Source organism: Tachyglossus aculeatus, chromosome 17 (assembly GCF_015852505.1).
Source record: "Tachyglossus aculeatus isolate mTacAcu1 chromosome 17, mTacAcu1.pri, whole genome shotgun sequence".
NCBI classification, from domain to species: Eukaryota; Metazoa; Chordata; class Mammalia; order Monotremata; family Tachyglossidae; genus Tachyglossus; species Tachyglossus aculeatus.
Window position 1 is genome coordinate 2,221,980 of NC_052082.1, and position 23,916 is coordinate 2,245,895.

Consider the following 23,916-nt stretch of genomic DNA (forward strand, 5'->3'; position numbering starts at 1 on the left):
TTTCTTTTATTATACACTGAGGGATAGAGAGTTCAACGCTGTCTTTTCCTCATTTATCAATTCAATTAGGAGAGTGTAAATACACAATGCTCCCTTGCCTATCATATTTATATCCATAAAAACATTAACAGGAACTGCCAGTGGCACTCAGTTCTGGATGATTAAGTCCTCCAATGTGAAAGTTTGAAAGTCTTGTGAATGGCATTTGTGGTGGTCGAAATGTTTTTTATAGACTATTGTCCAGTTACCGATGCTTACTGGGCCTTTGCCGGGTTGGCTGTGTGGTAACGATGACCCCGAAGTAATGTTGGAGAGCATATGGAGAAGATGACGCTGATAGCATTTTCCATGATCCAGATTACATGTCAGTTCTACAGATTCCTTGTGGCAGTCAAAGTTCCATGAAATTTAAAAGCAGTCAGCCATGTAATGGACCTACCATAGAGTTATGAATATTGCACATTTCTGGATCAAAATTACCACTGAGGCATTACGGGCTGGGGTCTCTTGCTGAACCCCTCTCCTCTAGTTTACCTTCAATGGCAGCAAAACCAATATGATTTTTTTCTCTTTAGTGGTATTTGTTAAGTGCTTACTATGTGCCAGGCACTATTCGAAGCACTGGGGCTAGATACAAGCTAATGAGGTCGGACACCATCCCTGTCCCACGTGGGGCCCACAGTCTTAATCCCCATTTTACAGATGAGGTAACTGAGGAAAAGAGAAGTTAGTTGACTTGCCCAAGGCCACAGAGCAGACAACAGGCAGAGCCAGGATTAGAACCCTGGTTCTCTTTCTCCCAGGCCCATACTCTTTCCCCTAGGCACGCTGCTTCTTCTGAGTCCCAGTTGCCAGATTCAGACAAGTATAACCTCAACAATACTCTTTTCTGTGGTATTTGGTAAGTACTCACTATGTGCCAGGCGCTGTTCTAAGTGCGGGGGTAGATAAAAGCTGATCAGGTTGGGCATAGTCCCTGTCCCTCATGGGGCTCACAGTCTTAATCCCCATTTTAAAGATGTGGTAACTGAGACACACAGAAGTTCAGTGGCCTGTCCAAGGTCACACAGCAGACAAACGGCAGAGCTGTGATTAGCGAGGATACTCTTCCCAAGAAGAGAGGTAGCTTTGATGAAGTGGGTGATAAAATTGAGAGAAATTGGTGAAGGACCCTGAAGACAAAATAATAATGTAGAGCACTCTCGAACGCTGCAGCCTAGCAGAGGTTGTTGCGCAGCAGCTGCAGTTGAGGAGTAAATCTGATATTAGCCAGCTAGTTTTTAGGATTACCGCTGAGTCTCTCCACTCTGCCCAACACCCTAGGTGTTGCTGATGGCAAATCCCCAGCAGGCACTTCCCTACTGGCAGAATCAGGACTAGAATATGTATGTATATATGTTTGTACGTATTTATTACTCTATTTTACTTGTGCATATCTATTCTGTTTATTTTATTTTGTTAATATCTTTTGTTTTGTTCTCCGTCTCCCCCTTCTAGACTGTGAGCCCACTGTTGGGTAGGGACCGTCTCTATATGTTGCCAACTTGTACTTCCTAAGCACTTAGTACAGTGCTCTGCACACAGTAAGCACTCAATAAATACGATTGATTGATTGATTGATTGATTAGAACCCAGGTGTCCCAAATCCCAGACCCAGGCTCTTTCCCCTGGATCAATAGCAGGTCTTCTAGACCACTGTGTCTACAATCAACCCGTCTTCACCACCCAGTACAAATTCTAGTGTGGCTTTGTGTGAAAGCCACCTGATACCTTTAGGATTTCCCTCTTGAAAATGTTGAACAGATTAAGCAGATACAGTCCCTGCCCATAATATATTTATTTAATGTCTATCTCTGCCTCTAGACAGCAAGCTTGTTGTGGGGTGGGAAATATGTCTGACCTGATGATCTTGTATCTACCTCAAGGCTTAGTACAGTGCATGGAAAACAATAAGTGCTTCCCAAATACCATAATAAGTATTATTATTATTAGCCAATATTATTATATAGTTTAATAATATGCTGTATTTATTATATGTTATATTATAATATTATATTATTATTATTAGCCAAAATTTGGCCATTCACACTGCTCTGCACACAGTAACCACTCAATAAATACGACTGATTGAATGAATGAATGAATGAATGAAGTGTGTTTGATAATAATGATGGCATTTATTAAGCGCTTACTATTTGCAAACCAGTGTTGTAAGCACTGGAAAAAATATATATCTTTGTGGATTGTCATCCACATATTTCATTTGTCAACCACTGGAATCAGCTTAAATCTGGAATCAGCTTAATAATAATAATAATAATAATGGCATTTATTAAGCACTTACTATGTGCAAAGCACTGTTCTTTATTACATGCAAAGCCCACAGGGTGCTCACAGTCTTAATCCCCATTTTACAGATGAGGGAACTGAGGCACAGTGAAGTGAAGTGATTTGCCCAAAGTCACACAGCTGACAATTGGCAGAGCCGGGATTTAAACCCATGACCTCTGACTCCAAAGCCCATACTCTTTCTACTGAGCCACGCTGCTTCTCTGTCACACTGAAAGTTGCTCAGCCAAGGAATGCTGTTTGTTCTTTTCTTTCCCATTACAACAACCTCCCGAAAATGACAACTATGATTTCCTGCTTATTTTAGAGCATGAGAGGTTTCAGATCATTAAAAATGATAGAACTGGGACATTCTGCTAAACACTAACAATTGGCTAAATAGTTATCAGGAAATAAATCAGATATGACTTGCATATTAAAGAACCCACTCAGTTGAGAATCCACTGATTTACCATAGGGAACTGAGAAATAGTCTGTTGAGTGATAATTCTGTTGATATATCATTATAATTAATGCCTGTCTCCCCTGCTAGACTGTAATCTTGTTGTAGGCAGGGAATGTTACTACCAACTCTGATATTTTGTACTCTCCCAAGTGCTCAGTTCAGTGCTCTGCACACTATATACACTCAATAGATACAAGTTGATCAATATATGCCTTCAAATGAGCCCTGTGAGGCTGTGTTTCATTAATTGATACATTTGCCTCAATCAGGAAGTTTGTTCCTCAGAATTCATCAACTGCTATGGCCTATTTCTCAGTAAAAGTCATAATCTTTTGTTTAGGGCATCAAAATTGGCATATAAAAAGATGAGTAGGATGCTACTTCACATGAACAATAAGTAACAGGAAGAGTTGTTTGCCTCCCCCACTAAATCGTGAGCTCTTTGAGGGCAGGGATCTTGTCACCTAACTCCGTTAACTCTCCCAGATGCTTAGAACAGTACTCTCCCTCACTCAATCCACATATTCAATCTATCACTAAACCCTATTGGTTCAACATTCACAACACCGCTAAAATCCGTCCTTTCCACTCCATCCAAAGTGTGAACCCATTAATCCAAACATTTATCCTAATGAGCTTTGATTATTCTATCAATCTCCTTCCTAACCTCCCTGTTTCTTTTCTCTCCCCTCTCCAGTCCGTACTTCACTGCCCAGATCATTTTTCTACAAAAGCGTTCAGTTAATAATTTCCCCACTCCTCAAGAACCTCCAGTGGTTGTCCATCCACCTCCGCATCAAACTGAAACTCCTTACCATCGGCTTTAAAGCACTCAATCACCTTGCACTCCCTATTACCTCACCTCACCACTCCTCTAATGCCAACCTGCTCACTGTACCTTGATCTCGTCTATCTAGGACCAGACTTTCACCCACATCCTGCTTCTATTCTGTAGTGCCCTGCCTTTTCTTATCAGACAGACAATTACTCACCCCATTTTCAAAGCTTCATTAAAGGCACATCTCCTCCAAGAGACCTTCCCTGACTAAGCCCTCAGTTCCCCTTTTCCCACATCCTTGTGCATTGCCCTGACTTGCTCCCATCATTCACCATTCCTTCCTCCAGCCCCACAGCACTTATGTATTTACCCATAATTTATTTATTCACATTAATGTCTGTCTCATCCTCTAGACTGTAAGCTCATTGTGGGCTAGGAATATGTCTGTTATATTGTTGGGTTATACTATCAAAGCCCTTAGTATAGTGCACTGCACACAGAAAGCACTCAATAAACACAGCTGATTGATTGATTATTCTGCATACAGGAAGTGCTCAACAAATACCATTGATTGAACTCTCAAGTGACAAAGAACGCATATTCATACACATTGGAACCCAGAGGGTTAGAAAAGTGAGGGAGAAAATGAAAGAACATTCCTTTTTTCAATGGTATTTATTGAGCACTTACTGTGTGCAGAGCACTGTACTAAGCACTTGGAGAACATGCATGCAGAGCTTGCTAAAGAAAAAAAAGAGAGGTTTCCTAATTTTAAAATCATTTTTTTAAGTTTTAGGTGAAGAATAACAATTGTGGATTTTGTTAAGTGCTTACTGTGTGCCAGGCACTTTACTAAGAACTGGCATAGATACAAGCAAATCAGGTTGAACACAGTCCGTGTCCCACATGGGGCTCACAGTCTTAATCCCCATTTTACAGATGAGGTAACTGAGACATAGAAAAGTTAAGTGACTCGCCCAAAGCCACACAGCAGGCAAGTGGTGGAGCCAGGGTTAGAATCCAGGTCCTTCTGACTCCCACGCTCTTTCTTGCTCTATCCATTAGGCCAGGCTGCTTCATTTGAAAAGTCTGTGGATTATTTCATAAGCCCTGAAGTAGCAATTATCCTGAAGCGTATCCCATTTTCTTGTGCCTATTGCTTAGTTTCAAGTGTCAGGAAGACCTGTTGAAGATTGTTGCTGAAATTGAGCCCTGGAAAGTCTACTTGGGTCTCAGAAGAGTGTATAAATTGGAATTAGAAGCCACTCAGGACAGAGAGCCCCAAATGTGATCCTGCTTCCAAGTACCATGGGTTCCCCACAAGGAGGGCCTGCCGTGAGGAGAGATTAAGGCTCCACAGCCTTTGGACTGGCAAGCTGTTGGCAACTCCATTCACTATAATTCATAGCTAAAAGCAGAAAGCCACTGAGCTGAGCTCATTGCTACAACATGTCTCATTGTGAAAAGGGCCACAGACAATATGAGCCAATGCCTACCCAAAACATGATCATTGGCATACAAAAACTCCCTTGAAAACTTGAGATGTTGTCAAATTACTGCGTAGTTCCTAGGTAGAACCTGTTGGCCCTGACATGGAGAAAGATACCTTTCTGATGGAAATAACATGTCTCTACAGTGGAATGAGAATAGTAATAATGGAAATAACATGTCTCTGCAGTGGAATGAGAATAATAATAATGGAAATAACATGTCCCTGCAGTGGAATGAGAATAATAATAATAATAATAATTGTGGTAATTGTTAAACACACTGTGTCTAGTACTGTTCTAAGTGCTGGGTTAGATAAGAGATTATTAGGTTGGACATTGTTCCTGTCCCATACAGGACTCTAGTTGATGTGGACGGGAAAAACTATTTGCCAACTTTGTTACATTGTACTCTCCCAAGAATTTAGTTCACTGCTTTACATGCAGTAAGTTTTCAATCAATCAATCAATCAATCATATTTATTGAGCACTTACTGTGTGCAGAGCACTGTACTAAGCGCTTGGGAAGTACAAGTTGGCAACATATAGAGACAGTCCCTACCCAACAGTGGGCTCACAGTACAGTAAGTGTTCAAGTGTTCTGCTGTATAACCTTAGGCAAGTCACTTAACTTCTGTGTTCCTCAGTTACCTTATCTGAAGAATGGGGATTAAGATTGTGAGCACTATGTGGGACAGAGACTGTAACCAAGCTAATTAACCTGTATCTACTCCAGTGTTTAATACAGTGCCTGGAACATAGTAAGTTTTTAACAAATGCCATTAAAAAAAAAGATTGATTTTTCCCTGCCAACAACGAAATAATAAGATTCAAATTCCTAGTTTACAGATGAGGAAACTGAGGCACAGGGAAGTTAAATGACGACTGAAATCACAAAGACAGCAAGTGGCAGAGCCAGAATTACAATCCAGGCCTTCTGACCCCCAGGCCTGTGCTCTTTCCTTTAGGCTGCATGAGAGGGCTACCTCTGAATTGGTCCTAAACCAACAATAGATAGACTGTAAACTCAGTTAAACTGTAACCTCATTGAGCACCGGGAATATGTCTGCTTATTGCTGTATTATACTCTCCCCAGAGCTTAGTACAGTGCTCTGCACACAGTAAGAGCTCAGATAATATGACTGACTGATTTATCAAACCTCCACGGGTCACAGTGTACTCTACTAAGAGCTTGGGAAGCGCAACCTAAAGAAGTGACACATTACCTGCCCATAAGGATCTTCCACTTTGATGGGAGAGTTAGACCAAAAGGCATTTCCAAATAGGGTAATCCAAATAGCTAAAGAAATCTACAATTGAATATATGAGGATAGCAACAAGATATTATCAACATGAAGAATTAACCCAGTAAGGATATTGGCTCCTCCCTCATGGGAGCTACTTAATCTCCAGAGAATTCAGTCATCTAGAGTATGAGATTTTCTAGGTATAAATAGGAACCAATCAAACAGTGGATTTAGCACTATACCCCTAGCTTGACTATTAATTAGAACATTATATCTATTTATTGCAATCAAAATGTAATTCCAAATTGATTATAATCGCTGTGCGATGGAGAAAACGTCTCTTTAATCATTAATTAAGAAGAAGCAGGCAGAGTTGGAACATTTGAAAACCCAACAGAAGTTTGGAGGAAAAGTTGCAGAATGCTCAAACTGATGTCATTGAACAAAACTTTCTGAGTGTTGCTGGTTAGGCAGTTTTACCAGAGGATTACAAAAATAGAGTATATTTTTGAGGACTCATGCTAATTAAGCTGGCCTAAATGGAGTTACCTTTTCGACACCGGGCTTCTAAAACATGGATGTCACAAACAGAGTGGATTTCAGGAGCTGGATACTCCTTTCAGAAGGCTAAAAAGTGCAAACTGTGATTAAAACTTTACTCTTCACCACAAACTGCTGTGCAGAGAATTATAGTGTTTTAATTAATGCTTCAGGAGCTCGGTAATTATAGTGATGCCCAGGAGAGCTGCCATAGTTTAAAGGCTGAAATATATTTACATTAGAGTGGCAATGTTTGCAAAATGGACAAGGTATCTATGGGATTATCTATGGGACGGGTGACTTTACATCAATCCCACGAGGTGGTGAAGTACACAGCAGAGTCTACAGTGAGACAGCTGGAAGGAACAATTCATACTTCTTTTTCTTCTCAAAATTCAGATTTCTGCTCCTGAGAGGTGGAGATGTGCAATAGACTTGAGTAGCTGGCTCAATTAATTAGTGAATCAGTGTATTGATTGAGTACCCACTGTGTGCAGAGCATTATACTAAGCATTGAGAGTACTGTGGTGAGCAAGGCTGACTCCATCTTGTAACGCAGAAGCCATTTCCTAAGTGATTTTTCATTGATATTAAGGGAAGACAAATCCCCAGGGAAGGGTTAATACACTGAGCACCTGATAGTAAAGCAGAGGTAAATCTCCCCGCGATGGGCTCATAGATTGTGTGCCAGATATGAAGGGGCAGACAATTCCCAGGTAATGGGCTCATGACAAGTAAAAATAATAATTATAATAATTATGGTATTTGTTAAGTGCTTCCTATGTGCCAGGCACTGTTCTAAGTGCTGGGGTAGATACAAGATAATTGGGTTGGACACTGTCCCTGTCCCACATAGAGATCACAGTCTTCATCCACATTAATTTGGAGTTAATAGCCATGCTCCCTACCTTTGAGGAGCTAACAGTGAACTGTGTGCAGAACACTTTATTGAGCACTTAAAGGAATACAACAGATAATACTCTCCATCTTCAAAGCCTTATTAAAATCACTCTCCCTCCATTCATTCATTCATTCAATTGTATTTATTGAGCACTTACTGTGTGCAGAGCACTGTACTAAGCGCTTGGGAAGTACAGGTTGACAGCATATAGAGGCGGTCCCTACCCAACAACGGGCTCACAGTCTAGAAGGGGGAGACAGACAACAAAACAAAACATGTGGACAGGTGTCAAGTCATCAGAACAAAAAGAATTAAAGTAAAATGCACATCATTAAAATAAATAGAATAGTAAATGTGTACAAGTAAAATAAATAGAGTAATAAATCTGTGCAAACATATATACAGGTGCTGTGGGGAGGGGAAGGAGGGAGGGTGGGAGGATGGAGAGGAGGAGAGGAAAAAGGGGGCTCAGTCTGGGAGGTCTCCAAGAGGCCTTCCCTGAGTTAAGTCCCCATTTCCTCTTCTCCTATTCCCTTGAAATTGGATTTGCATCCTTATTTACCCCTCTGTCAGCCTCACAGCACTTATGTACATAATCAGGATTGATTAATTTATGTTAATGGCTGGGTCCCATTCTACTTGTGGGCAGGACATGTGTTTACCAACTGTTATATTGTACTCTCCCAAGCATTTAGTGCCATGCTCTGCCCACAGTAAGCGCTCAGTAAATACAAATGATTAATTGATTGTAAGAACATAAAAATACCTCAATAATTACTGAATGGGAGGCTGACTTGGTTTGAAAAAGACATTTATGATACTTTTCATATTTAAAGTAGAGAAAGTTTTTTTTGTTTGTTTGTTTTCCTTTATGGTAATTGTAAAGCACTTGCTATGCTCCAGACACTATAATAAGAACCTGGGAAGATGCAAATTCATCAGGTTGGACACAGTCCACGTCCCACATGGGGCTCGCTGTCTCAATCCTCTTTTTACAGGTGAAGTAACTGAGGCACAGAGAAATTAAGTGATTTGCCCAAGGTAACACAGAAGACAGGAACTGGAGCCTGAATTAGAACCCAGGTCCTTTTGACTTCCAGGCCTGTGTTCTATCCACCAGGCCCCGCTGCGTCACGTGCTGTCTTTTTGTGTATCAAATCCTCTGAAGAGAATCCAGTTGGTTTGGAACAATTCTACAGGACCAGCCCTGAATGGTAAAATGCTGTTTGAAAATGACACAGGGATTTTTCTCAGGAAGGAAATAGAAACCTGAAGTGATCAATCACACTGCGCCTAACACGGAAACCGATGCTGTCATTGTCTGTTCTTTCCAACTCCTTCTGCCCCATGTTTCCCTTGCACAAGCATTTCAGCTGAAGGAGATGGATTTGGAAATTTTGCTAGAGCCAAGGACTCACGTGACAAACATAGCGCATGCAAATCATGGTTTCCAGTGTAAACAGAACAAGAAAAGCAAATAGGATTTGTACCATTCTCCACATGATGAATGAGCAGGTAGGGCTCTACTACTATCTTTTCAGAACTCAATCAATCAATCAATCGTATTTATTGAGCACTTACTGTGTGCAGAGCACTGTACTAAGTGCTTGGGAAGTAGAAGTTGGCAACCCATAGAGACGGTCCCTACCTAACAGTGGGCTCACAGTCTAGAAGACAGTGTACTCACTGAATGCTCTCTGCAGGAATCAGAACATCTTTAGATTTGTCAATTCAGGAATAGTCAGACCATAAAAACAGATGTATCACCACAAATTAAATTGATGGGACATTAAAGGAAACACACAAATCCAGAGAAATAATGCAACACCACAGTTCGATTCTTCCTTTCTCTGATTTAGCACTCAATCTCCCGTGACCCTGGTGTTGTGGGTTCTGCTGTCCTCCTCACCATGAGAGGGTGCGATTGATTTTCTTGAAATGTTTATTAGTATATTAGTTTCATACATTAGTTCCTAATTGCAAACAAATAAAGGTTTACTTCCCCATTTGGGTGTCAAGCAGATAGAAAAGTAATTCCAGTGAAATACTGGAAACTGGAGAGCCTAGAGAAATCCTTGTTCTCATCCTTGCTCCATCTGTGATAGATTTAAACAGTTCTCATGGGTTAAACTTCACAATTGTGTTTCAGTTTTCAGCCAAAGTTGGCCCAACTACAGAGAATGAAACATAAATATGAAAGTCTACAGTTCAGGTAGGTTTGCCAATACCAGGTAAGGTGGTGCAGAAGTCAAAAATGTCAATCACAAGAAAGATAATTTAAAGTTTAGGATTTATTTCTACAATATGAGGAAATATGGGCATTTTCACAGTGGCTGATACTTTGTGCAGAACACTGTATGATTCATTCACTCAATTGTATTTATTGAGCTCTTACTGTGTGCAGAGCACTGTACCAAGTGCTTGGGGGAGTACAGTACAACAATAAACAGACATATTCCCTGCCCACAGTGAACTTGTAGAATTAATATTACAGTCCATAATAATAATAATGATGGTATTAAGCGTTTACTATGTGCAATGCACTGTTCTAAGCGCTGGGGAAGTTACAAGGTGATTGGGTTGTCCCACGGGGGGGCTCACAGTCTTAATCCCCATTTTACAGATGAGGGAACCGAGGCCTAGAGAAGTTAGGTGACTTGCCCAAAGTCACACAGCAGGTCAGGAGGCCTTCCCAGACTGAGCCCCCTCCTTCCTCTCCCCCTTGTCCCCCTCTCCATCCCTCCCATCTTACCTCCTTCCCTTCCCCACAGCACCTGTATATATGTATATATGTTTGTACCTATTTATTACTCTATTTATTTTACTTGTACATCTCTATTCTATTTATTTTATTTTGTTAATATGTTTGGTTTTGTTCTCTGTCTCCCCCTTCTAGACTGTGAGCCCACTGTTGGGTAGGGACTGTCTCTACATGTTGCCAACTTGTACTTCCCAAGTGCTTAGTACAGTGCTCTGCACACAGTAAGCGCTCGATAAATACGATTGATTGATTGACAAGTGGCGGAGCTGGGATCTGAACCCATGACCTCTGACTCCAAAGCCCGGGCTCTTTTCCACAGGAGTGACAGATGCTAAAATAATTGACAGACCGTAAGGAGAAGGCAAATGTGTATGAAAGTCAGTGCTTAACAATTAGATTATGTGTAACGCTTGTCAGCTGTGTGACCTTGGGCAAGTCACTCCACTTCTCTGTGCCTCAGTTACCTCATCTCTAAAATGGGGATGAAGACTGTGAGCCCCACCTGGGACAACCTGGTTACCTTGTATCTACCCCAGTGCTTAGAACAGTGCTTGGCACATAGTAAGCGGTTAACAAATACCAACATTATTATTATTATTATATGCATCTAAGTGCTATGAGAGGACCCAGGAGCCACAGGAGTGACATAAGTATTGATTATGGTCCTCCTTACTGACCCCCATCCTCTCCTCTGGTCCCTATCCTTCCTGCTCCCTTCCCAATTCAGGGATTTTGCAAGGTCATTATCCTCAGGAGTCTTGGTTCTCCAGTGTTCTCTCAAAGCACCAGCATCCCAGGAATGTCTCCCATTTAGAAGATCAGAAAAAATGAAGCCAAATATAAATTCTTCTAACAATCCTAAGCTGAGCCAATATTAAAAAACAAACTTAAACCCAAGTTTACAATCCTAATATTATCTCTGGAAAGTAACCAGTGCTGGGTGGGTTCCCTCTCTTCCTCCTGATGCTTTAGGATGTTTACTTTATATTCCTTTTGTTAATGACTCCAAGTCAGTTACAGTGGGAAGGGCCAAAATAATCATAGCACTGGTAGATTACACACATTTCTACACAAACAATTCCTGTCGGCTGAGAGAAGACAAACCGGACTGTCTCTTTCCTCTATGATCTGCTAAATAAAAGGACCCACATCCACTAAATTAATTAATCAATGAATAACATTGATTCAATCATTCAATCATATTTATTAAGCACTTACTGTGTGCAAAGCACTGTACTAAGCACTTGGAAAGTACGAGTAGGCAACATATAGAGACGGTCCCTATCGAGCAACGGGCTCAAAGTCTAGAAATGGGCTCACACACTTTCATTCATTTATTCATTCATTCAATTGTATTTATTGAGCGCTTATTGTGTGCAGAGCACTGTACTAAGCGCTTGGGAAGTACAAGTCAGAAGCACATAGAGATGGTCCCTACCCGACAGCGGGCTCACAGTCTAGAAGGGGGAGACAGACAAGAAAACAAAACATATTAACAAAATAAAATAAATAGAATAAATATGAACAAATAAAATAAATAGAGTAATAAATACGTACAAACATATATACATATACACAGGTGCTGTGGGGAGGGGAAGGAGGTAAGGCAGGGGGAGGGAGAGGAGAGGGAGAGGAAGGAGGGGGCTCAGTCTGGGAAGGCCTCCTGGAGGAGGTGAGCTCTCAATAGAGCTTTGAAGGGAGGAAGAGAGCTAGCTTGGTGGATGTGTGGAGGGAGGGCATTCCAGGCCAGGGGGATGACATGGGCCGGGGGTCGACGGTGGGACGGGCGAGAATGAGGCACGGTGAGGAGATTAGCGGCAGAGGAGTGGAGGGTGCGGGCTGGGCTCGAGAAGGAGAGAAGGGAGGTGAGGTAGGAGGGGGCGAGGTGATGGACAGCCTTGAAGCCCAGGGTGAGGAGTTTTTGCCTGATGCGTAGGTTGATTGGTAGCCACTGGAGATTTTTGAGAAGGGGAGTAACATGCCCAGAGCGTTTCTGCACAAAGACAATCCGGGCAGCGGCGTGAAGTATGGATTGAAGTGGGGAGAACTTACACTCACTCTATGCAGAGCACTGTACTAAGTATTTGGGAGCGTACAACTGAGTTAGTAGACAAGATACCTGCCCTCAAGGAACTGACAATATAACACGTACTATGAGTAGAGCATTATTCCCAGTTTTTGAGAGAGTACAATTTATTCTTTTCTTTCAAATGACATTTTTAAGCTCTTATTACGTGCCAGGCACACTACTAAGCACTGGGATACCTATAAGACAATAAAGATGGATACAATCCCTGTCCCACAAGGGGCTCACAATTCCCATTTCCATTTTGCAGATAAGGTAACTAAGAAACAGAGAGGTTAAGTAACTTGCTGAAGGTCACACAGCAGACAAGTGGTGGAGCTAGGATTAGAGCCCAGGTCCTCTGACTCCCAAGGGCATCTTCTTTCCCTTAGCCATGCTGCTTCTAAATAGAGGTAAAATGTAAAACCTCTGCTCTCAGAAAGATTACAATCAGGGAAGAAAGACTTAAAAAGAATTTTAGTATAGGAGGAAACAGAACGGAAAGGTGGATAGGTGAAGAGATAAGTGCTTAAATAATAGAAAAAGAGGATCTATATATGCCAAGGTGACTCCTGGGCATAAAGGTGGTGGTAGTATTTGGAAGGATTAGGTATGGGAAGAAAAAAAAGCATTCCATGAGGGAATGTCTCTGGAGGAAATGGGATTTTAGAAGGGCTTTGAAGATGAGGAGTGCTGTAGTCTGACTTAAAGCAGAAGGGAGTGGCAGGTTGAGGGAAGGGTGTGAACAAGGGATCAAGATGGCCTAGTGAAGAAGAAGAAGACACGGTGAGATGATGGCCTAGAAAAAGCCAAGAGCAAGGGCTGCATCCAATGGTCCATGAGCGTGACATTTTGCAGGTCAGACTCTAGGAAATAATAATAGTAATAATGATGGCATTTATTAAGCGCTTACTATGTGCAAAGCACTGTTCTAAGTGCTGGGGAGGTTACAAGGTGATCAGGTTATCCCATGGGGGGCTCACAGTCTTAATCCCCATTTTACAAATGAGGGAACTGAGGCACAGAGAAGTTAAGTGACTTGCCCAAAATCACACAGCTGACAATTGGTGGAGCCGGGATTTGAACCCCTGACCTCTGACTCCAAAGCCCGGGCTCTTTCCACTGAGCCACGCTGCTTCTCCAATTCTATAGTTCTTTGGGTACACTTGGAGACAAATGTGGATTGAGTATGTAGCAGGAAATGGTTATCTAACATATTTCAACATTCTCACTTCCCCTTGAGGGTAGAATGACTTGGGATTCCATCAGTTGGTATATATAGGGGAGCAGCTGTCGATGTCAGGGCCTGACGGCCATAATAGAATGATGCTGGGTTCCAAGCACTGTGCTAAGGGCTGGATGAGATGGAAGACACTCACATTGGGTTTAATCCCTGATACACTCAGAACTCACAGTGTAAGAAGGTGAGAGAGCATATGTTTTATCCCCATTTTACAGAAAAGGAAACTGAGGCATAGGTTAGTCAGGTGACTTGCCTAAATCACACAACAGGCCAGTGTCTAAAATGGGGCTAGGGTCCAGACTTCCTGACTCATTCATTCATTCAATCATATTTATTGAGCACTTACTGTGTGCAGAGCACTGTACTAAGCGCTTGGAAAGTACAATTTGGCAACAGATAGAGACCGTCCCTACTCAACAACAGGCTCATACCCAACTCCACGCTCTTTCTTGCAAACCACGAGACCCCAAGGTATCCCTGATCTACAAATGCTGGTTCTGGGGACCTTCAGGAAATTAGAAACTGACAGGCAAATTGCTGTTCTGCTGTCCGGGTTATTTTTCCCATCAGTTAAATGAGAAAGGGCTGATAAGAACTAGAGGTCAAATGCCACTCACGAATGTGTACTTTTTGAGATAACAACTGACACCATGTCATTCTCCCTATAAGCCTCCTAAATCCCCTCATTAAATGTAAATCAGTGATGAAGATGATAATGTCAGGAAGATTTCAGTGGTATCTGCGACTCCCTGATTCTTTGCCTAACTTCCAGCCTTCCTTTCTGATTAGGTTAGACTGGGTTGGAGTGAGGATGGAAAAACCTGATTTGGAGAATGGTTCAGAAGGCAAATCTGTTCATTCTCTTTCTCTGAAAGTGAGAATAACTCTTCTCTGGGTCAGCTTGCCTTGGTCGAGGGAACTGTGGATCAATCAGTTACCTCATGGAAAAGATTGAGAAAGTGCTTGGAGTGAAATGGAACGAATGCCAAGTTTGACTATTTCTGTTGGACAGACATTGTTTAGTTCTGTGATTTATAACTGCCTGCATGGTTCTTCTGTACACTCTCCACACCATCCTATCTCTAGCTGTGGGTAATTCAGGATGCTTCAGTGGAGGCAAGCAAGATAAAACCCCTGATGTACCTATCTGAACATGCAGTGCTGTTGCCAAAATAATGTCCTTTATAGATGCTGCAGAGTTCAGCATAAACCCAAAAGTAGCAGTTTTTTTAACCCTAGGTCAAGATGTGTGATGACTGTAAGCCCTATTTGGGACTGGGACTATTTCAATTAATCTGTGATATTTGCTAAGCATTTACTGTGTGCAAAGCACTTGGGAAAGTATAGTGTGATAGAGTTGGTAGATGGGATCCCTGCCTACAAAAATTGTCTAGTATCCTCCCCAGAGCTTAGCACAGTGCTTGGTATACAGCTACTAGGTACTTCCTATGTAGTAAACCCTTCACAAATACCATAACTGTTATTAGTAGTAATAGTAGTAGTAATATTATTTAAAAAGACTTCAGTTCTATTTGGGTGTTTCAAAGCAAGGCTTGAATACATACCCAACAGACAAGTTATGACACAAATTTGGGGTGTGTTTTCATTTAATTCATCAATAATATCACTTTTCTATGATTTTCCAGAATACTATCTTACATTTGTTGATGATTAGAATGGGATTTTCCTTGGATGGAGTCTGAAACAGGGGTGTACTTTGCAAAATAACCATTTGGTTGATATAAGAAATTATTGGGCCATCCGATCAATTCTACCAATCCCGAGTTGAACTAAGATCTGGCACGGCTCCACCTCTCCCTGCCAGTTGTATGAAGCAAACTGATGCCAGTCTGAAGAATGTGGCCTTAGTAGAGTCCAGTTGAGCTGAACAATGACCACAGCCCCCCAAGTCTGGGAGGCTCCTCTGCCTCTGATTGCTTCTGGCTCCAGGAGATTCTTTTTTCTTGTCACTTCATTTTAATACAAAGAAAACCTTCTCATTTGCCTCCTCCACCCGTCCCTTAGGGGGATGTGCTCTGCGGGAGAAAGCACCACATGGCTCTAGAGCCTGGAGAATTGAGCCAGCATCAACAAATGTGTGTATGGTTGGCATGGGTTCCTTCCTCCTCAGCTTTGTGGAATGCCCCACCTTCCTTTTCCTTGGCATCCGATCCTGCTCAGATGATAGATCCTCCTAGAAATTCAAACAATGAGATGGATCGTTCAATAGTCATTAAAAAGTTCAGAATTGTCGCAACACTTTGAAGGGTTTTGCCTGAAAAACATTTTGTAGGACAAAGTGCCTTGACCAGTCGGACCTGATGGATTTAATTTTGTTAATGAAGTAGGAGGCCAGATCGTTGGGGGTGAGGGAAGGAGGAGGGGGAGGAACCGGGGGCCTGAGAAGGGAGTTGAATGTACGGAAGAGCTGGCGGGGGTGATGGGCATGGGTGTCAATAAGGGAGGAGAAATAGTTTTGTCTGGCAGAAGAGAGGGCTGAGTTAAGGCAGGAAAGGATAGACTTGAAGTGAACGAGGTTGGCATGGTGTTTAGACTTTCGCCAGCAGCGTTCGGCAGCTCGAGCATAAGAGCGAAGGAGGCGGACAGTGGCAGTGATCCAGGGCTGTGGGTTAGTGGTGCGAGAGCGGCGAAGGGAAAGGGGAGCGAGCGAGTCTAGCTGAGTAGAAAGGGTAGAGTTGAGAGCAGTAATCTGATCATCAAGACTGGGTAGAGAGGAGAGGGTGGCGAGGTGGGGTGTGAGGCGTTCCGAAAGATGGGTGGGGTCCAGAGAGCGGAGATCTCTGTGAGGGAGTAATACGGATTTACAGGGGAAAGGAGTGTGAGTGAGGAGGCAGGTGAGAAGATTATGATCAGAGAGAGGGATCACAGAGTTGGTGAGGGTGGACACAGTGCAGCGGTAGGAGATGATGAGGTCGAGGGTATGACCAAGTTGGTGAGTGGGTGAGGTGGGGTGGAGGAAGAGGTTGGCAGCGTCAAGGAGAGATAGAAGGCGGGCGGCAGAGGAGTCGTTAGGGATATCTCACCTTCTAGTTATCGTCCCATATCCCTCCTACCATTCCTTTCCAAACTCCTTGAACGAGTTGTCTACACGCGCTGCCTAGAATTCCTCAACAACAACTCTCTCCTCGACCCCCTCCAGTCTGGCTTCCGTCCCCTTCATTCCACGGAAACTGCGCTCTCAAAGGTCACCAATGACCTCCTGCTTGCCAAATCCAACGGCTCATACTCTGTCCTAATCCTCCTCGACCTCTCAGCTGCCTTTGACACTGTGGACCACCCCCTTCTCCTCAACACGTTATCTGACCTTGGCTTCACAGACTCCGTCCTCTCCTGGTTCTCCTCTTATCTCTCCGGTCGTTCTTTCTCAGTCTCTTTTGCAGGCTCCTCCTCCCCCTCCCATCCTCTTACTGTGGGAGTTCCCCAAGGTTCAGTGCTTGGTCCCCTTCTGTTCTCAATCTACACTCACTCCCTTGGTGACCTCATTCGCTCCCACGGCTTCAACTATCACCTCTACGCTGATGACACCCAGATCTACATCTCTGCCCCTGCTCTCTCCCCCTCCCTCCAGGCTCGCATCTCCTCCTGCCTTCAGGACATCTCCATCTGGATGTCCGCCCGCCACCTAAAGCTCAACATGTCGAAGACTGAGCTCCTTGTCTTCCCTCCCAAACCTTGTCCTCTCCCTGACTTTCCCATCTCTGTTGACGGCACTACCATCCTTCCCGTCTCACAAGCCCGCAACCTTGGTGTCATCCTCGACTCCGCTCTCTCATTCACCCCTCACATCCAAGCCGTCACCAAAACCTGCCGGTCTCAGCTCCGCAACATTGCCAAGATCCGCCCTTTCCTCTCCATCCAAACCGCTACCCTGCTAATTCAAGCTCTCATCCTATCCCGTCTGGACTACTGCACTAGCCTTCTCTCTGATCTCCCATCCTCGTGTCTCTCTCCACTTCAATCCATACTTCATGCTGCTGCCCGGATTATCTTTGTCCAGAAACGCTCTGGACATATCACTCCCCTCCTCAAAAACCTCCAATGGCTACCAATCAATCTGCGCATCAGGCAGAAACTCCTCACCCTGGGCTTCAAGGCTCTCCATCACCTCGCCCCCTCCTACCTCACCTCCCTTCTCTCCTTCTACTGCCCAGCCCGCACCCTCCGCTCCTCCACCACTAATCTCCTCACTGTACCTCGCTCTCGCCTGTCCCGCCATCGACCCCCGGCCCACGTCATCCCCCGGGCCTGGAATGCCCTCCCTCTGCCCATCCGCCAAGCTAGCTCTCTTCCTTCCTTCAAGGCCCTGCTGAGAGCTCACCTCCTCCAGGAGGCCTTCCCAGACTGAGCCCCTTCTTTCCTCTCCCCCTCGTCCCCCTCTCCATCCCCCCGCCTTACCGCCTTCCCCTCCCCACAGCACCTGTATATATGTATATATGGTTGTACATATTTATTACTCTGTTTATTTATTTATTTATTTATTTTACTTGTACATTTCTATCCTACTTATTTTATTTTGTTGGTATGTTTGGTTCTGTTCTCTGTCTCCCCCTTTTAGACTGTGAGCCCACTATCGGGTAGGGACTGTCTCTATGTGATGCCAATTTGTACTTCCCAAGCGCTTAGTACAGTGCTCTGCACATAGTAAGCGCTCAATAAATACGATTGATTGATTGATTGATTGATTGATTGATTCTGAAGACGTTTCTTCCACTGGGAACCTGGAAATTCACATTCCCTCCATGTGAAGAGGACAATCCAATTCTGAGTATGATGTGTACTTCTCCCCTAGAGAACAGGGAAAAACCACCTCCTTAGGCAATGAAAAAATGTGTTCTCTTGAGCCACTCTCCTTGTCAGGAACCAAGTAAAACAACGCTTCAACAAAGAAGAAACAGCAGAGCTCAAGAAAGTCCGGCAAAGAGGAATTGCTTAAGGTCAGAAAAACATGAGCCTTCTAGTGTGCGTAAACGTATCATTCTTGGAAAGTCCACCATCCTTAGTTGGTAGAAATATCAAGTGAAAATGTTAATTTAAACTTCTCAATTGATCCTTGGAATTTTTAATTAGTAGATAATCAAAATGCCGTAAAAAGCAAAAGAAAAATACCTCGATATTACTGTTTTATACTTATTGAGACTTTGTACAGATTATTATAATTAAAACAATTACAATTATAATCAATGTGATTACCCTTTAAAAATTCCACTCGAAGCTGTGAGATTTGAAATGCAATACTGATTGGCTAGGCCAGTTACTTCTATGCTCCCCACATCTGTTTAAGGTGTAATATGATCCATTACCGAATAACCAAAAGAAGTTAGAAGTTGCTTGAGTAACAGATGGGCGGAAAGACAAAGAGACGGACAGACACGAAGAAGAGGCAGTTTGACAATGAAATTCCATTACCCTGAAGAGAACACCTCCAGGTAATGTGCTCTGCCTGGAATCCCGTAAACGGCTAGAAGATGTTCAGTAGTAGTCAATCTAATTATCTAAAAATGCCTGCTGGAAAAGAGGCCAAGAAGCATCTCATCAGTATTCAGTTCCAGTGCCAGAATGTGAAGGGAAACAGAGCAACATGAGCTGGGGAAGGGATAGATGAAGCACCGGTGAAGGACGTGGACACAGCCTCAGACCCAGAATGCAGGCCTGAAAATCTTCTTTCCATCAGGATTAATCCTTTTTATGGCCAGTTGACTACATGACAGATTTTGTCATTGGAGTTGCACGTTTCCTTGTGACTTTTGATTCGGGGCTGAACAGAGAATAACCATTAGGGCAGAAAAGGGCCTTTTCCATCTGGGGGAGATGTCCAATCAATGAACAATACATCGAGGATGACATGCCAGAAGAAACACTCTTCAGCCAAATCCTCTCTTTAAGTTGTTATGATCTCGGCGCCTAATATTTGTTTGATCTTACAGATGCAGAGACCAAGCATAAGGGAAAACACATGCACACACGTGGAAAAAAGACACATCGACACACTCAGACTTGGCGTGAAGGAATCTTCTCAGAGGAAATATAGAGATACACACCCATAATGTGCATGTGTGCCTTATCTGCAGAGATCCTGCAGTGTCCTCATCAGGTTTATACACCTTTTTTGGTGGTATTTGTTTAGTGCTTACTATGTGCCAGACATTGTTCGAAGTGCTAGGGTTGATCCAAGGTAATCAGTTTGGACAAAGCCCATGTCCCACACGGGGCTCACAGTCATAATCCCCATTTTACAGATGAGATAAATGAAGCATAGAGAAGTTAAGTGACTTGCCCAAGGCCACACAGCAGATAAATGGCAAAGCCAGGCCTTAAACCCAGGTCTTTCTGACTCCCGTGACCAAGCTCTATCCACTAGGCAATGCTGCCCCTCATTGTTGATGGAGACACTCACATCTATGGTATCAGTCATTAGGGTCTTGGAAAAATTAAATGCAGCCCATGTCCATGGATTAGAAAATATCTGTGGGTCAACTCAGCCACAGACCCTTTTATGACTCTGATTGGCCTATAGGAAGTATTGGAGATCAATAGGCATGGAACAAGAATGTGATCTGTATATTGAAATGTTTCTGAGTCGAAGAGTGACATTATCAGCTCACTTGGCTCCATCTTTGTCCAGGGGGTCTCTCATCCATCCTGAGCCAAAGAGACCATCCTGGAAAGAAATAAGAGAAATAACACATAATCCATGAGAAAGAGAAGGGTTACTCCTCCTTCTGCAATCCCTCTGCCTGTATCTGGGTCTAACTCCAAAAGAGGACTCCGTAGACTCCTTTGTATAAACACCCAATCTTTAAAACCCATCTCCTACCCCATCAAACCATCAGTGGTATTTACTGAGTGTTTACTATGAGTAGAGCATGGTACTAAGTGTTTGGGAGAGTACAACAGAGTTGGTAGACACCCTCCCCACCCACAATTAGTTCATAGTCTTGAGAGGGAGATAGACATTGAAATAGATAAATGATTTTCAAATATGCAGCGAACCATGATTCTGACCTGGTGCTGTATATAAGTATATATGTTTGTACATATTTATTACTCTATTTATTTATTTATTTATTTTACTTGCACATATCTATTCTATTTATTTTATTTTGTTAGTATGTTTAGTTTTGTTCTCTGAATCTCCCTTTTAGACTGTGAGCCCACTGTTGGGTAGGGACTGTCTCTATATGTTGCCAACTTGTACTTCCCAAGCACTTAGTACAGTGCTCTGCACACAGTAAGCGCTCAATTAATATGATTGATTGATTGATTGATTGATTGACACCTTAAACAAGAGCTCACTCAGTTCCATTAAGTACCTTCCTTGGTCCATTGCCTCACCCCTGGTGAAGCAGGTGGAAAGGACTCCAAAGTTTGGCATCTTCTGTGAACCTGAGCCATTTGGATACTAAACAACATGTAGGTCTACTCATTTAGGTACAGGTTATTTAAGCTGTATTTTGCCTATTAATAATAATTATGGTATTTGTTAAATGTTTGCTCTGTCAAGCTCTGCACTAAACTCGGGTGGATAGAAGTTAATCAGATCGGACACAGTCACTGTCCTACATAAGTCTTGCAGTCTAAGGGTGAGGAAAAATGGGTATTTAATACCTATTTTATAGGTGGGAAAACTGGGGTACAGAGGGGTGGAATGATTTGCCCCAGGACACACAGCATGCAAGTGGCTTAGGCCCAGGTCCCCTGATTCCCAGGCCTGTAAGCACTCGGTATTCACCCCATCCTCAACCCCGTAGTAGTAGTAGTAGTAGTAGTAGTAGTAGTAGTAGTAGTAGTAGTAGTACTGTTTATTTAGTGCTTACTGTGTGCAGAATATTGTCATAAACCCTGGGTGAAAATGCACAAGTGGGAATGAGACATTGTCCAGTGTCACTTGGGGGTCTCAAAATCTAAAAATAAAAAAGGAGAGCAGAGGGCAACAGATACATAATGGCATATAAAATGCATATTTGCAATTTATTTTAATTTCTGTCGCCCCCTCTAGACTGTACACTTCTTGTGGGCTGGAAATGTGTCTACCAATGGTGTTGCATTGTACTCTTCTCCCAAGTGCTTTGTACAAGGCTATGCACACATAGTGCTCAATAAATACCACTGATTGATTGTTGCTCTTCCCACTAGACTACTCCTATGTTCAACAGAGAAAAAGGAGAAAATAATAAGAAATTCTTGAAGATCTATCCATCATTGCTCTCTCATGCTCAGAGTTGTTTGTGAGATGAGTTGATGTTCAGAAATATCATTTGGAGGTTTTCATTTTCATTCATTGCAGTAATAATTTCTTTCTCTTGTTGAATATTAATTTTTCAGTACAGAAATGTGTGAAAAAGGAAATAGAGGCAACTGGTAAGGTGATTCCATAACTGTTCTTTTTGAAAAGAAAATCATTTACCATACCTTGGGGAATATTCCATTAAAATTAAATAAGTTTAATTTTATATGTTTATATATACGGGGGAAGACTGTTTTACCCTCAGTACAGAATGGGCTAAGGTAACACTAAGGAAACAGGTTCATCCATGTCAAAGACCAGTGTTCCCTACATGTCACTGGTTCTGATTTTGAATGGGGACAAATTCCTTCACTAGCTGATTTTCCAAATTTTTTCTAGAGAGATGTGGGTTGGGGGCCATCATGTTGTCTTTTTATTGGTAATGTAAGAGCATGCAGTAAGATATTCAATCAATTAATCAATCAACAGTATTTATAGAGCACTTACTGGGTGCAGTGTACCCTTTGGGGAGTAATAATAACAATAATAATGATATTAAGCAATGATTATTCTGGTACTTCTTAAGCACTTATTGTGTATCAAGCACTTTTCTAAATACTGGAGTAGGTACTAGCTGATCAGATCAGACACGGGCCTTGTCAACATGGGGCTCACAGTCTAAGTCAGAGGGAGACCATGTATGGAATCCCCATTTTACAGTCAAGGAAACCGAGGCACAGAGAAGTTAAGTGACTTGCCCAAGGTCACACAGCAGGCAAATGGGGGATGCAGGATTAGAACCCAGGTCCTGTGACTGACTCCCGACCCATGCTCTTTCCACTAGGCCGAACTGCTTCCCAATAGAGTTGGCAGACATGATAACCTATCCTCTAGGAGCTTGCAGTCTAATGGATGGGAGGACCAGGAGAGGGCTGGAGAGGTTTGGGTAAATGTCCTGGGAGGGGACAGAGAAGAGACATGGAGGGACCAGGGAAATGGCATAATTAGAGAGGGGACAGTTTATTTCCTTGGTAGGAGAACCTGAAAACACAGAAAGCCAAGCACAAGTTGCTTCATCAACAAGTGATTTTCACCAGACTGTCACGGAAACAAGGAAAGGAAGACCTTCCTCTCCCCAGGTTCATAGATTCCAAGAGTTAGACTAGGATGAGTTAAATTAGAGAGGGGTCTTCTTTCCTCTGAACTATCCAGCCTTGTCAGATATAATTGTTGGCAAGTTGGTGCGTGCATTTTCCTCAACCTGAAAATTCCCTCTCTCATGGTAAAGTACTAAATTTATGGATGGTATGATAATTCGAAGACAAACATGATGGAAATAGTGTTGATTAATCGGGTCTTCAGCAGCACAGTTTTATTTTCCTTAGCCTGTGATAAACGCATTCATCCAAATCTATTAAACAATTGAATAAATGATCATTTTTCCCCTTTGTTGTGGGTCTGTGTTACGAACGACTCAGGTTTCAAAAATGGTTTGAGTGATATTTACAAGGCTTTGATCCATTCTTGAAAATTATTCACTGTTTGTGTGGGTAGAATGATATCTTCTACCCCATGAATGATAGCAAACGAATACACGATGATTAATGTTATTACGAAGAGGACCAAAGTAAGCAACAGCAATTTGCCCCTAGCAGCAAAGGGTTGCTAGATTATCATTCAGGAATCTCATCACGATCAGATGATATTACTCTTTTCATCAACCATGTAACCTAACACCCACACTTGATATTTCTTATGGGTCCACTTCCTTTCAGCAAGTTCATTGCTAATGAAAGCTTTCAGACTGACAGCTCTGGAGACTGAAGACCTTTGCATATGATTAGAACTGTTCCAG